This window comes from Pristiophorus japonicus, chromosome 13 (genome assembly GCF_044704955.1).
Source record: "Pristiophorus japonicus isolate sPriJap1 chromosome 13, sPriJap1.hap1, whole genome shotgun sequence".
NCBI lineage: Eukaryota > Metazoa > Chordata > Chondrichthyes > Pristiophoridae > Pristiophorus > Pristiophorus japonicus.
The window spans coordinates 34,901,852-34,916,750 of NC_091989.1; the positions used below are offsets into that span (position 1 = coordinate 34,901,852).

Here is a 14,899-nt window from a genome sequence, read left to right on the forward strand (position 1 = left end):
AGTACAAAGCAGGTAGTGCAGGGGTCCCATCTGGTCATCCCCCTGCAAAACAGATACACTGTTTTGAGTGCTGTTGAGGGAGATGACTCATTAGGGGAGAGCAACAGCAGCCAAGTTCATGGCACTGTGGCTGGCTCTGTTGTACAGGAGGGCATAAAAAAGAGTGGGAGAGCGATAGTAATAGGGGATTCAATCATAAGGGGAATAGATAGGCGTTTCTGCGGCCGCAATCGAGACTCCAGGATGGTATGTTGCCTCCCTGGTGCAAGGGTCAAGGATGTCTCCGAGCGAGTGCAGGACATTCTGAAAAGGGAGGGAGAACAGCCAGTTGTCGTGGTGCACATTGGTACCAACGACATAGGTAAAAAAAGGGATAAGGTCCTACGAGACGAATTTAAGGAGCTAGGAGTTAAATTAAAAAGTAGGACCTCAAAAGTAGTAATCTCAGGATTGCTACCAGTGCCATGTGCTAGTCAGAGTAGGAATCGCAGGATAGTACAGATTAATACGTGGCTTGAGCAGTGGTGCAGCAGGGAGGGATTCAAATTTGTGGGGCATTGGAACAGGTTCTGGGGGAGGTGGGACCAGTACAAACCGGACGGTCTGCACTTGGGCAGGAACGGAACCAATGTCCTAGGGGGAGTGTTTGCTAGTACTGTTGGAGAGGAGTTAAACTAATATGGCAGGGGGATGGGAACCAATACAGGGAGACGGAGGGAAACAAAAAGGAGACAAAAACAAAAGACAGAAAAGAGATGAGTAAAAGTGGAGGGCAGAGAAACCAAAGGCAAGAAACAAAAAGGGCCACTGAATATAAAAGGGCTGCAGGAGCGGTAAAAACTAAAAATCATGGTTTAAAAACTAGGATGAAAACACTCTACCTAAATGCACGCAGCATTAGAAATAAAGTAAATGAGTTGACGGCACAAATCATTACAAATGGGTATGATTTGGTGGCCATTACAGAAACATGGTTGCAAGGTGGCCAAGACTGGGAATTAAACATACAGGGGTATCTGACGATTCAGAAAGATAGGCAAGAAGGGAAAGGAGGTGGGGTAGCTCGGTTAATAAAGGATGATATCAGAGCGGTTGTGAGGGATGATATTGGCTCCAATGAACAAAATGTTGAATCATTGTGGGTGGAGATTAAAGATAGTAAGGGGAAAACGTCACTGGTCGGCGTAATTTATAGGCCCCCAAATAATAACTTCATGGTGGGGCGGGCAATAATCAAGGGAATAATGGAGGCATGTGAAAAAGGAACGGCAGTAGTTATGGGGGATTTTAACCTACATATCGATTGGTCAAATCAAATCGCACGGGGTAGCCTGGAGGAGGAATTCATAGAATGCATACGGGATTGTTTCTTAGAACAGTATGTAACAGAGCCGACAAGGGAGCAAGCCATTTTGGATCAGGTCCTGTGTAATGAGACAGGAAAAATAAACGATCTCCTCGTAAAAGATCCTCTCAGAATGAGTGATCGCAATATGGTTGAATTTGTAATACATATTGAGGATGAGGAAGTTGTGTCAGAAACGAGCGTACTATGCTTAAACAAAGGGGACTACAGTGGGATGAGGGCAGAGTTGGCTAAAGTAGACTGGAAACAAGGACTAAACGGTGGCACAATTGAGGAACAGTGGAGGACTTTTAAGGAGCTCTTTCATAATACGCAACAAAAATATATTCCAGTGAAAAAGAAGGGCGGCAAGAGAAGAGATAACCAGCCGTGGGTAACCAAGGAAATAAAGGAAAGTATCAAATCAAAGACCAATGCGTATAAGGTGGCCAAGGTTAGTGGGAAACTAGAGGATTGGGAAAATTTTAAGCAACAGCAAAGAATGACTAAAAAAGCAATAAAGAAAGGGAAGATAGATTACAAAGGTAAACTTGCACAAAACATAAAAACAGATAGTAAAAGCTTTTACAGATATATAAAACGGAAAAGAGTGACTAAAGTAAATGTTGGTCCCTTAGAAGATGAAAAGGAGGATTTAATAATGGGAAATGTGGAAATGGCTGAGACCTTAAACAATTATTTTGCTTCCGTCTTCACACTGGAAGACACAAAAACCATGCCAAAAATTGCTGGTCATAGGAATGTGGGAAGGGAGGACCTTGAGATGATCACTATCACTAGGGAGGTAGTGCTGGACAGACTAATGGGACTGAAGGTAGACAAGTCCCCTGGTCCTGATGAAATGCATCCCAGGGTATTAAAAGAGATGGCGGAAGTTATAGCCGATGCATTTGTTATAATCTACCAAAATTCTCTGGACTCTGGGGAGGTACCAGCGGATTGGAGAGCAGCTAATGTAACGCCTCTGTTTAAAAAAGGGGGCAGGCAAAAGGCAGGTAACTATAGGCCGGTTAGTTTAACATCTGTAGTGGGGAAAATGCTTGAAACTATCATTAAGGAAGAAATAGCGGGACATCTGGATAGGAATAGTGCAATCAAACAGACACAGCATGGATTCATGAAAGGGAAATCATGTTTAACTAACTTACTGGAATTATTTGAGGATATAACGAGCATGGTGGATAGAGGTATACCGATGGATGTGGTGTATTTAGATTTCCAAAAGGCATTCGATAAGGTGCCACACAAAAGGTTACTGCAGAAGATAAAGGTATGCGGAGTCAGAGGAAATGTATTAGCATGGATAGAGAATTGGCTGGCGAACAGAAAGCAGAGAGTCGGGATAAATGGGTCCTTTTCCGGTTGGAAATCAGTGGTTAGTGGTGTGCCACAGGGATCAGTACTGGGACCACAACTGTTTACAATATACATAGATGACCTCGAAGAGGGGACAGAGTGTAGTGCAACAAAATTTGCAGATGACACTAAGATTAGTGGGAAAGCGGGTTGTGTAGAGGACTCAAAGAGGCTGCAAGGAGATTTGGATAGGTTAAGCGAATGGGCGAAGGTTTGGCAGATGGAATACAATGTCGGAAAGTGTGAGGTCATCCACCTTGGGGAAAAAAAACAGTAAAAGGGAATATTATTTGAATGGGGAGAAATTACAACATAGAGATCATCTATGTATATTGTAAACAGTTGTGGTCCCAGTACTGATCCTTGTGGCACACCACTAACTTCCAACCGGAAATGGACCCATTTATCCCGACTCTCTACTTTCTGTTCGCCAGCCAATTCTCTATCCATGCTAATACATTTCCTCTGACTCCGTGTACCTTTATCTTCTGCAGTAACCTTTTGTGTGGCACCTTATCGAATGCCTTTTGGAAATCTAAATACACCACATCCATCGGTATACCTCTATCCACCATGCTCGTTATATCCTCAAAGAATTCCAGTAAGTTAGTTAAACATGATTTCCCTTTCATGAATCCATGCTGCATCTGTTTGGTTGCACTATTCCTATCCAGATGTCCCGCTATTTCTTCCTTAATGATAGTTTCAAGCATTTTCCCATCTACAGATGTTAAACTACCCGGCCTATAGTTACCTGCATTTTGCCTGCCCCTTTTTTAAACAGAGGCGTTACAGAGGGTGCAGACGGACGTGGGGGTCCTTGTGCATGAATCCCAAAAGGTTAGTTTGCAGGTCCAGCAGGTAATCAGGAAGGCAAATGGAATGTTAGCCTTCATTGTGAAAGGGATGGAGTACAAAAGCAGGGAGGTGTTGCTGCAACTGTATAAGGTATTGGTAAGGCCGCACCTGGAGTACTGTGTGCAGTTTTGGTCACCTTACTTAAGGAAGGATATACTAGCTTTGGAAGGGGTACAGAGACGATTCACTAGGTTGATTCGAGAAATGAGGGGGTTACCTTATGATGATAGATTGAGTAGACTGGGTCTTTACTCCTTGGAGTTCAGAAGGATGAGGGGTGATCTTATAGAAACATTTAAAATCATGAAAGGGATAGACGAGAGGCAGAGAGGTTGTTTCCATTGGTGGGGGAGACTAGAACTAGGAGGCACAGCCTCAAAATACGGAGGAGCCAATTTAAAACCGAGTTGAGAAAGAATTTCTTCTCCCAGAGGGTTGTGAATCTGTGGAATTCTCTGCCCAAGGAAGCAGTTGAGGCTAGCTCATTGAATGTTTTCAAGTCAAAGATAGATAGATTTTTAAGCAATAAGGGAATTAAGGGTTACGGGGAGAGGGCGGGTAAGTGGAGCTGAGTCCACGACCAGATCAGCCTGATCTTATTGAATGGCGGAGCAGGCTCGAGGGGCTAGATGGCCTACTCCTGTTCCTAATTCTTCTGTTCTTATGTTCTCCTGGAGTTTGCCTGATACATTGGCTTGCTGGAGCACACAACCGACCCCATATGATGAGGCGTCACAGGCCAGCACTAACTGCTCACATGGGTCATAGTGTGCCAGTAATTTATTGGAACATAGCAGGTTCCAGGCCCTCTCAAAGGTTCTGTCTTGCGATTTGCCCCAAACCCATTCGTTACCCTTTCTCAGCAACATGTGCAAGGGCTCTAGCAATGTGCTCAAACTCGGTAGAAAGTTACCGAAATAGTTGAGAAGACCCAGGAACGAACGCCGCACCATTACACTCTGGGGTCTGGGTGCATTCTTGATGGCTTCTATCTTCGAGTCCGTAGGCCTGATGCCATCTGCTGCAATCTTTCTTCCCAGGAATTCGACTTCTGGTGCCATGAAAACACACTTGGAGCGTTTTAGCCTGAGTCCCACTCTGTCCAGACGACATAGAACCTCTTCCAGGTTGTGCAGATGTTCGGAAGCATCGCGTCCGGTGATCAGGATGTCATCTTGGAACACGATGGTTCTCGGGATGGACTTTAGCAAACTCTCCATATTTCTCTGAAATATGGCTGCCGCTGAGCGAATTCCAAAAGAGGGCATCTGTGGTACATAAACAGTCCTTTGTGCGTGTTGATGCACCTCAGTTTTTTTGATGATTCGACCAGCTCCTGTGTCATGTAAGCGGAGGTCAGATCCAATTTGGGGAATGACTCTCCCCTCCTGCCCCACTCCCCGCTAGCGTTGCAAACAGGTCGTCAGCCTTGGGTAGCCGGTACTAATCCTGTATCGAGATTCGGTTGATCGTTACCTTGTAATCGCCGCAGATCCTGACCGTACCATCACTTTTCAACATGGGACAATTGTACATTCCTGTCTGGCGAAAAAATAAAAAAGGGAAGGTGGCTCAACCGTGGCTATCAAGGGAAATCAGTGATAGTATTAAAGACAAGGAAGTGGCATACAAATTGGCCAGAAATAGCAGCGAATCCGGGGACTGGGAAAAATTTAGAACTCAGCAGAGGACGACAAAGGGTTTGATTAGGGCAGGGAAAATGGAGCACGAGAAGAAGCTTGCAGGGAACATTAAGACGGATTGCAAAAGTTTCTATAGATATGTAAAGAGAAAAAGGTTAGTAAAGACAAACGTAGGTCCCCTGCAGTCAGAATCAGGGGAAGTCATAACAGGGAACAAAGAACTGGCAGACCAATTGAACAAGTACTTTGGTTCGGTATTCACTAAGGAGGACACAAACAACCTTCCGGATATAAAAGGGGTCAGAGGGTCTCGTAAGGAGGAGGAACTGAGGGAAATCCTTATTAGTCGGGAAATTGTGTTGGGGAAATTGATGGGATTGAAGGCCGATAAATTCCCAGGGCCTGATGGACTGCATCCCAGAGTATTTAAGGATGTGGCCTTGGAAATAGCAGATGCATTGACAGTCATTTTCCAACATTCCATTGACTCTGGATCAGTTCCTATCGAGTGGAGGGTAGCCAATGTAACCCCACTTTTTAAAAAAGGAGGGAGAGAGAAAACAGGGAAGTATAGACCGGTCAGCCTGACCTCAGTAGTGGGTAAAATGATGGAATCAATTATTAAGGATGTCATAGCAGCGCATTTGGAAAGAGGTGACATGATAGGTCCAAGTCAGCATGGATTTGTGAAAGGGAAATCATGCTTGACAAATCTTCTGGAATTTTTTGAGGATGTTTCCAGTAGAATGGACAAGGGAGAACCAGTTGATGTGGTATATTTGAACTTTCAGAAGGCTTTCAACAAGGTCCCACACAAGAGATTAATGTGCAAAGTTAAAGCACATGGGATTGGGGGCAGCGTGCTGACGTGGATTGAGAACTGGTTGTCAGACAGGAAGCAAAGAGTAGGAGTAAATGGGTACTTTTCAGAATGGCAGGCAGTGACTAGTGGGGTACTGCAAGGTTCTGTGCTGGGGCCCCAGCTGTTTACACTGTACATTAATGATTTAGACGAGGGGATTAAATGTAGTATCTCCAAATTTGCGGATGACACTAAGTTGGGTGGCAGTGTGAGCTGCGAGGAGGATGCTATGAGGCTGCAGAGTGACTTGGATAGGTTAGGTGAGTGGGCAAATGCATGGCAGATGAAGTATAATGTGGATAAATGTGAGGTTATCCACTCTGGTGGTAAAAACAGAGAGACAGACTATTATCTGAATGGTGACAGATTAGGAAAAGGGGAGGTGCAACGAGACCTGGGTGTCATGGTACATCAGTCATTGAAGGTTGGCAAGCAGGTACAGCAGGCGGTTAATAAAGCAAATGGCATGTTGGCCTTCATAGCGAGGGGATTTGAGTACAGGGGCAGGGAGGTGTTGCTACAGTTGTACAGGGCCTTGGTGAGGCCACACCTGAAGTATTGTGTACAGTTTTGGTCTCCTAACTTGAGGAAGGACATTGTTGCTATTGAGGGAGTGCAGCGAAGGTTCACCAGACTGATTCCCGGGATGGCGGGACTGACCTATCAAGAAAGACTGGATCAACTGGGCTTGTATTCACTGGAGTTCAGAAGAATGAGAGGGGACCTCATAGAAACGTTTAAAATTCTGATGGGTTCAGACAGGTTAGATGCAGGAAGAATGTTCCCAATGTTGGGGAAGTCCAGAACCAGGGGTCACAGTCTAAGGATAAGGGGTAAGCCATTTAGGACCGAGATGAGGAGAAACTTCTTCACCCAGAGAGTGGTGAACCTGTGGAATTCTCTACCGCAGAAAGTTGTTGAGGCCAATTCACTAAATATATTCAAAAAGGAGTTAGATGTAGTCCTTACTACTAGGGGGATCAAGGGGTATGGCGAGAAAGCAGGAATGGGGTACTGAAGTTGCATGTTCAGCCATGAACTCATTGAAGGCGGTGCAGGCTAGAAGGGCCGAATGGCCTACTCCTGCACCTATTTTCTATGTTTCTTTGGACAATTGGACTGGCCCATTCACTGAACTCGACTGGTGATATGATTCCTTCGCGTTGAAGTCTGTCCAGTTCGATCTCGACCTTCTCTCTCATGTACGGAACCGCCTGAGCCTTGTGATGGACGGGTCTTGCAACCGGGCCTAGGTGGATCTGCACCTTGGCTCCCGTGAAGTTGTCGATGCCTGGTTCGAACAACAAGGGAAACTTGCTCAGCACTTGAGCACACGAAGAGTCATCCACTGATGATAATGCTTTAATATTGTTCCAGTTCCATTACATTTTCTCAAGCCAACTCCTGCCGAATAGCGTTGGGCCACTGCCTGGAACGATCCACAATGATAAATCATGCAGAGCTTCATCGTACGATACCTTTGCTGCCGCGCTGCCAATGACTGGTATGAGCTCTTTGGTGTAGGTACGCAGCTTCGCATTGATTGGGCTCAGTTTGGGTCATTTTGCCTTTATGTCCCACAGCTTTTCGAAAGCCGTCTGGCTCATTATTGACTGACTCGCACCCGTGTCCAATTCCATGGATACTGGAACCCCATTTAATTTAACTTCCAGCATTATCAGAGGACTTTTGGTAAAAGAATGTACCCCATATACTTCTTCGTTCTGTACCTCGGGTTGGGTTGCCTGTGCCGCTTGATCCGCGCTGGATCGATCATTCTCAGCCAAGTGGTGTGTCGCAGCATGCTTGCTTGACTGCGGACACATTCGCTGAAGGTGCCTCATTGTTGCACACGTATTGCTTGAATCGGCATTGATGGACCCGATGATAGCCCCCACAATGCCAACAAGGCGAGATTTGATTCACTCCCGATAGCGGACTTTGAGCAGTTACAGGTCGTACAAACGCGGACGAGTAGGACCTGCCATATGCAGCTCTGCCCGCCGACGATATTATTTTATGCACAGTACTTGTCAGTGAGTTTTAATGCTGGGAAGATATCTATTTCGAGCTTTCATCCGTGGACATGCATGCCTAGGCGATCGTGATGGCCTTGCTCAGGTCTAGAGATTCAGCAGCCAGCAGGTTTCGAAGGACGATCTTGTGGCCAATGCCAAGCACGAAAAAGTCCTGCAGCATTTCCTCCAACGCAGCTCCGAAGTTGCACGGCCCAGCGAGACGTCACAGGTCGGTGACAAATTCCGCCACGTCCTGGCTCTCGGAGCGATTGTGCGTATAGAAACGATACCTCGCCATGATGATGCTTTCCTTCGGTTTAAAGTGGTTCCGAACCAGCGTACACAATTCATCGTAAGTCTTATCCGTTGGTCGAGTTGGTGAGAGTAGATTCTTGATAAAGCCATAAATTTTTGACCCACAAATGGTGAGGAGAACTGCCCTGCGCTTAATTGCGTTATCGGTTCCTTCCAATCCGTTGGCTACGAAGTACTGGTTGATGCGATCTGTGAAATCCTCCCAGTCTTCCCCTTCCACGAATGTCTCCAAAATTCCAACAGACATGGTTGCATGAAAGTTTGTATTTTTAATTTGCCACCAATTGTTAAGTATCGAATAACTCCATGAGGCTAAGTATGGTGAGCTAGTTCAGACATGACCTTACTCCAGGTTATTCATTCTCAAAGTGAGGATTCAACATGGCTGCCAACATTATATACATGGCTTGCACGTGTCTGCCAGTGACCATTAGGACTCCAACAGTCGCGCCCTCCAGTGGCAGGTAAAACCCAGTTAACATACAAAACACCTCCAAAGGTGCTCGCAAGGTGATGTGGGTACAATCAATGCAGCCCTGTACCTTGGGGAAGCCAGCAATCCTGAAGCCCACAGCCCTGTCACGCATTGTCTGGGTGGTCATGGGGAACTTTATGTAGTCATTCCTCCAGGCATATAGTGCAGCAGTCACCTGCCAAATGCAGATATGTGTTGCATGTTGAGAAATAGTGCACACATCCCCAGTTGTGGCCTGGAATGATCCAGATGCATAAAATGAAAGTGCAACTGTCACCTTTACTTCAACTGATAAAACAGTTCTCCTGACGCTTCTCGGGTGCAGATCTGCTTTTATTAACTGACAGATCTCGGTTACAACTTCTTTGCGGAAACGCAGCCTTCTCACACAGGTGCAGGTATGAATGCCTGTCTCGATATACCCGATGTGGGTAAGGCCTCCTGCCCATCATCCTATGTGCTCTGAGGTTCCTCAGGTGATGATGCCTAATCAATCTTCTCCTCCGCAGCACCATCAAGCAGAAGGCTTGCACGAGATATGGCAATGTCAATATTTCCCCCATAATTTAATTGTATTTTGCAACAAGCTCAAAACAGTAGGACAAAGCACTCACACCTTCTTTCCTCTCTCTCTCTCTCTCTCCAAGGTGCACACCCTAGTATGGACCACACCCGGTAAGCTCATGCGCAATAGGCTTGCTAAGAACGGGAAGCTAGGCATTCATTGAAGACACTTGGGGCAACAAAGTCTAATGCAATTTTTAAATTTTTGATTTGTTTCAAATACCATCCCACCACCAAACCTCTCCTCACCGTGCTGGAGGGTCAGAGCATCGACCAGCAGAATCGCTCCCTCGCCCGGACATAGCGGCTTGGCTTCCACCCACTCCGGGCTTCTTTTGAAGCTGCTGAGGGGGACAGTATTGAGGATGAAAACAGAGCTTTTAGAAATTGATCATTTATAGCCTAAGGGTTCTCATCCCTTATATAAGTGCTTGGCAGTTCAATTCGGCTTCCACCCGCCCCACCCCCCATCCCCCGAGCTTCTTTTGAAGCTGAGCCCTGAGCCCCTGTGTCCGGGCGAGGGAGCGATGCTGACGCTCCGACCCTCAAGCCAGGTAAGGAGACATTCGGTGGTGGGGTGGTACTTTGAAAAAAATAAAAAATTAAAGAATTGCATTAGACTTCCAATTTCTCCCTTCTGACTTTGAAAAAAATTAAGATTTATGATGCAGGTTCTTTGCCTTCTTGACTCCCTCCAAAACTTCACCTAAAATCAATGGCATCTTTCTGCACCGATTTCGCAATGTGCGCTGCTGCTTTTTATTAAGTTTCCAGAAGGTTTTTTGGGAGTGATCACATGCTAGGAAAAATGTAAGTTGGCCAAACTTGCTTAAATCTGAAAAACTGGCGCTAACATCAGGTTACGTTCCCTATAACGCGAAAAAATTGTAACCTAAAAAAATCGTACCTAACTGAATTACGCTGACGCAGAAACTTTAGGGAAGCTTGGAGATTTTTATTTACTTCAAAAAAAACGGTGCACGCCAAAAAACCAGCACAGATAATTGGGGAAAATTGAGCCCATTGAAAAAGGTTCTTAACCCTTTTTATTCCAAGGACAGATTTTAGCTTTTCCATTTGTCTATTTAGCAACAGCTCCTAACCGATCTTGGAAAGTGAGGGTAACCATCAATCTCACATTTAAAGATGAAATAGTTGAAACAAATCATTGATAGCCTTTCATTTTTTTTGCATTCCGTTCGATTATTTGAATATTTTTGGTTCAACAGTGAGTGTTTAAAACATCAGCAGAACTGACATGGGGGAACTATAGTGTAAGGATGTTGAATTAAGACTCACGGTGATACTGAAGCACCTCAATTGAATTACTAGTGCTAATTCAGCTTCCTTACTGTCATTTAATATATCATGAAAATAAAGCACAGGATAAATACATTTGGAAATAAGGCTAATTCTAAATGATTGTTGAATCTTCCATCAGTTCCTGTATCCATACAGCTGTTTCCTTCCTCATGGTCGTTGCTGTCTTCCTCAGGCCGACCAAACCTCCAGAATTGTGAACTTTTCTTCACAATATTCTCACAAATACAGTTCAAATAAATGGCCCAGAATTTACTGGGAAAATAACAGCAAGTTCAATGTGCCCATCATTATTAATGTGTTTAAAAAAAACAGCAAATTGTGGCAAGAAAGAGATGCGCAGTAAGTTGGAAATCATCACAAATTGAATAGACAATTTGTGCCTCTTCACTGCTAGCCTCGCGAAAACGGGATATCGCTGTCAACCTCCCAAATTTCTGGATTTCCACTATAAATATGAATTAAATTTTAATCACAGAAAGTTAGGGCTGCTATTTCACAGTGCGAGGACCCTATTAATGGGGTGATTAATGGCCCTGACATGCCACTGTACGTTGGAGGCCCAAAAAGGGAACCACCGAAACTGGAATCTCATTCTTGCAGGTAGCAAATTGTTCAAGGTTTTATGAATGTAATTTAAAAAAAATATATTACTTTTCCTTTCTATCTCTTTGTTCTCGTTCTTAATCTAATCTTTCTTTCCCTCTATTTATTTCTCTTTCTGTATCTATTTTGACTCTCAATCACTCTATTTCTTTCACCATCGTTCGCTCGGTTTCTTTCTCCGTCCTAAAATTTAATTGGTTAAGGTGATAACTGTTGGCCCCATTATTCACTAAGGTCCCAGATGCTCCGTAGACTTTGCCGTTATCAATTCACACTTCCAGCAATTTGTAGCACAAATTTAATTAGAGCTGAAGGGTGAAGAAAAACATCGAACACAGTGCACGACGCGAGATGCCCCGGCTCCAGCAAATACTGGGCCATTAAGTTTAAAATCATCAGCAAGTGTAGTGCATTTACCGATGATTTTTTTTGAAGACCTACGTACCCCAGAAGTTTGGTTGTATTCCAACATCAAGCGTTTTTAAACTGAATCATTCTGAAAAGTACACTGTCTTGTATCATGTTTCTCGTGTGACATTCACTAGATGATACTCAAGTGCATGTCAGACTATATTATAGTGTTGCAGAGAAGTGTTGCACTACTTGGGTAAGGAAAATCTTGTAATTGAATTTTATAGCATGGAAGGAGGCCATTTGGCTCATCAAGTCTGTGTCGGCTCTTTGAAAAAGGTATCCAATTTAGTTCCACCCCCCTCCCCCCAGCTTTTCCCCATAACCCTGCAAATTAGTTCTCTTCAAATACATGTCTAACTGCCTTTTGAAAGTTCCTATGGAATCTAATTCCACCAACCATTCAGGTAGTGCATTCCAGATCATCACAACCCTCTGTGTGAAATAATTTCTCCTCAATTTCCTTCTAATTCTTTTGCCAATTATTTTAAATCTATGACCTCTGGTTACTGACCTACTTGCCAGAATAGTTTCTCCCTACTTGCTCTATCAAAACCCCTCATAATTTTGAATACCTCTATTTGCTCTCCCCTTAACCTTCAAGGAGAACCATCCCAGTTTCTTCCATCTCTCCACATCAGTCCCTCATCCCTGGTATCATCCTGGTAAACCTCCTCTGCACCCTCCAATACCTTGACATCCTTACTAAATTGTGGTTCCCAGAATTGTAGACAATACTCCAGCTGATGCCTAACCAGTGATGTGTAAAACTTTAGCAGGAGTTCCTTGTTTTTGTATTTGCAAAGCTAAGTATCCCAAGTTTCTGAACTGCCTCATCAACTTGCCCTGCCATTTTCCAAGGATTTGTGAATTTGAACCCACTCTGCTTTTGCCTCCATCTCAAAATAGTCCCATTTAGATTATACTGCCTCTCCATGTTGTTTCTCCCGAAGTGCCTCACTTCACATTTATCCGCATTAAATTGCATCTGCCAAATGTCGGCCCATTTCACCAGTCTATCCATGTCCTCCTGAAGTCTGTACTATCCTGCTTACTATTTACTACAGTGCCAAGTTTTGTATCATTTGCAAACTCCAAATTTGTACTCCTATATCCAAGTTCAGGTCATTCATATATAACAATATGTTCCATCCTCGCAAAGCTCTGTGAAATCACCTAATAGCTTTGCCACACTTTATAGGATTAAAGCAGGTTCTGTGGCAAAGTGACACTCCTTTTTTGGCTCCCATGTTAGCTGACATTGCTAACAGTTCTCTGTCCTCAGGTACTGTTCCCCTCTCCTTCAAATCTGCTGTCATCACTCCTTTCCTCAAAAAAACAACCCTTGACCCCACTTTGCTTGCTAGCTATCGCCCCATCTTCAACCTCCCTTTCCTGTCCAAAGTAATTGAACATGTTGTTGTCTCCCAAATCCGTGATCATCTTTCCATGAATTCAATGTTTGAATCCCTTCAATCTGGCTTTCGCTCCTGCCACAGTACCGAAACTGCTTTCATCAAAGTCACAAAGGGCATCTTTTGTGACTGTGAAAAAGGTAAACTATCCCTCCTCATCCTGCTGGACCTGTCTGCAGCCTTTGACATTGTTGACCACTGCATCCTCCTCCAATGCCTCTCCACCAATGTTCAGTTAAGTGGGACTGCACTCGTCTGGTTCCATTCTTATCTATCTAATCGTAGCCAGAAAATCTCCTGCAATGACTTTTCTTCCCAATCCCGCATCGTTACCTCTGGTGTGCCCAAGGATCTGTCCTTGGTCCCTTATTATTTCTCATCTATATGCTGCCCCTTGGCAATATCATCTGAAAACACGGAGTCAGTTTCCACATGTACGCAGACGACACCCAGCTCTACCTCTCCACCACGTCTGCCGACCCCTGCTTCATATTTAAATTGTTAGGCTGCTTGTCCGACATCTAGTACTGGATGAGCAGAAATTTTTTTCCAATTAAATATTGGGAAGACCGAAGCCATTGTCTTTGGTCCCCGCCACAAACTGCGTTCCTAACCACTGATTCCATCCCTCTTCCGAGCATCAATCTGAGGGTGAACAAGACTGTTCGCAACCTAGGTGTCATATTTAGCCCTGAAATGAGTTTCCAGCCACATATCCGCGGCATAACTAAAACCGCCTTTTTCCACCTCTGTAACATTGCCCGCCTCTGCCCTGCCTCAGCTCTTCTGCTGCTGAAACCCTCATTCATGCCTTTGTTACCTCTAGACTTGACTACTCCAACTCAATCCTGGCCAGTCTGCCATATTCCACACTACATAAACTTGAAGTCATCCAAAACTCAGCAGCCCATGTACTAACCTGCACCAAGTCAAGATCACCCATCACCCCTGTGCTTTCTGACCTATATTGGTTCCCAGTTAAACAACGCCTCAATTTCAAAATTCTCATCCTTGTTTACAAATCACTCCATGGACTTTTGCTCCTCCCTATCTCTGTAATCTTTGCACTCCTCAAATTCTGGCCTCTTGAACATCCCTCAGTATAACTGCTTAACCATCGGTGGACATGCCTTCAGCTGCCTGGGCCCTAAGTTCTGGAACTCCCTCTCTAAGCCTCTATGCCTCTCTTTCCTCCTTTAAGACGCTCCTTAAAACCTATCTCTTTAAACAAGCTTTTGGTCATCTGCCTTCATTTCCTCTTCTGTGGCTCGGTGTCAAATTTATCTGTTTGTCTTGTAACACTGTTGTGAAGCTCCTTGTGATGTTTTACTACGTTAAAAAGGCTATATAAATAAAAGTTATCATAAATCAGGGGTTCTCAACCTCGGGTCCACGAGAAGAGTTCAGGGTTCCGCCAGTTGGTTAGTCTCATAAATATAGAGAGGAGACCTACTGATGTTTATGGCATAAACATTATTTGTCACTCTGTATATTGAGACTAGTGGAATAGTGTAACAATGTAACTTTCAGACAATTAATCCCTTTTAAAGTATCAGAGTTTACATTGCATCATTGATAGTATATTGCAATATATTGGAAAATATGCATCATAACTATACTACGGCTGCTATTAATACTGATCACAAACTTAGTCCATTGCAATAAGTACTTATATACCCTAATGCCAAAA

General features: G+C 44.2%; 1 protein-coding gene across 3 annotated transcripts in view; it reads right to left on the minus strand.

Moving 5' to 3' along the window:
- Positions 1–14,899, minus strand: part of magi2a (membrane associated guanylate kinase, WW and PDZ domain containing 2a) — a 1,034,101-nt gene that overhangs the window by 811,655 nt on the left and 207,547 nt on the right. The gene's annotated exons all lie outside the window — the stretch shown is intronic.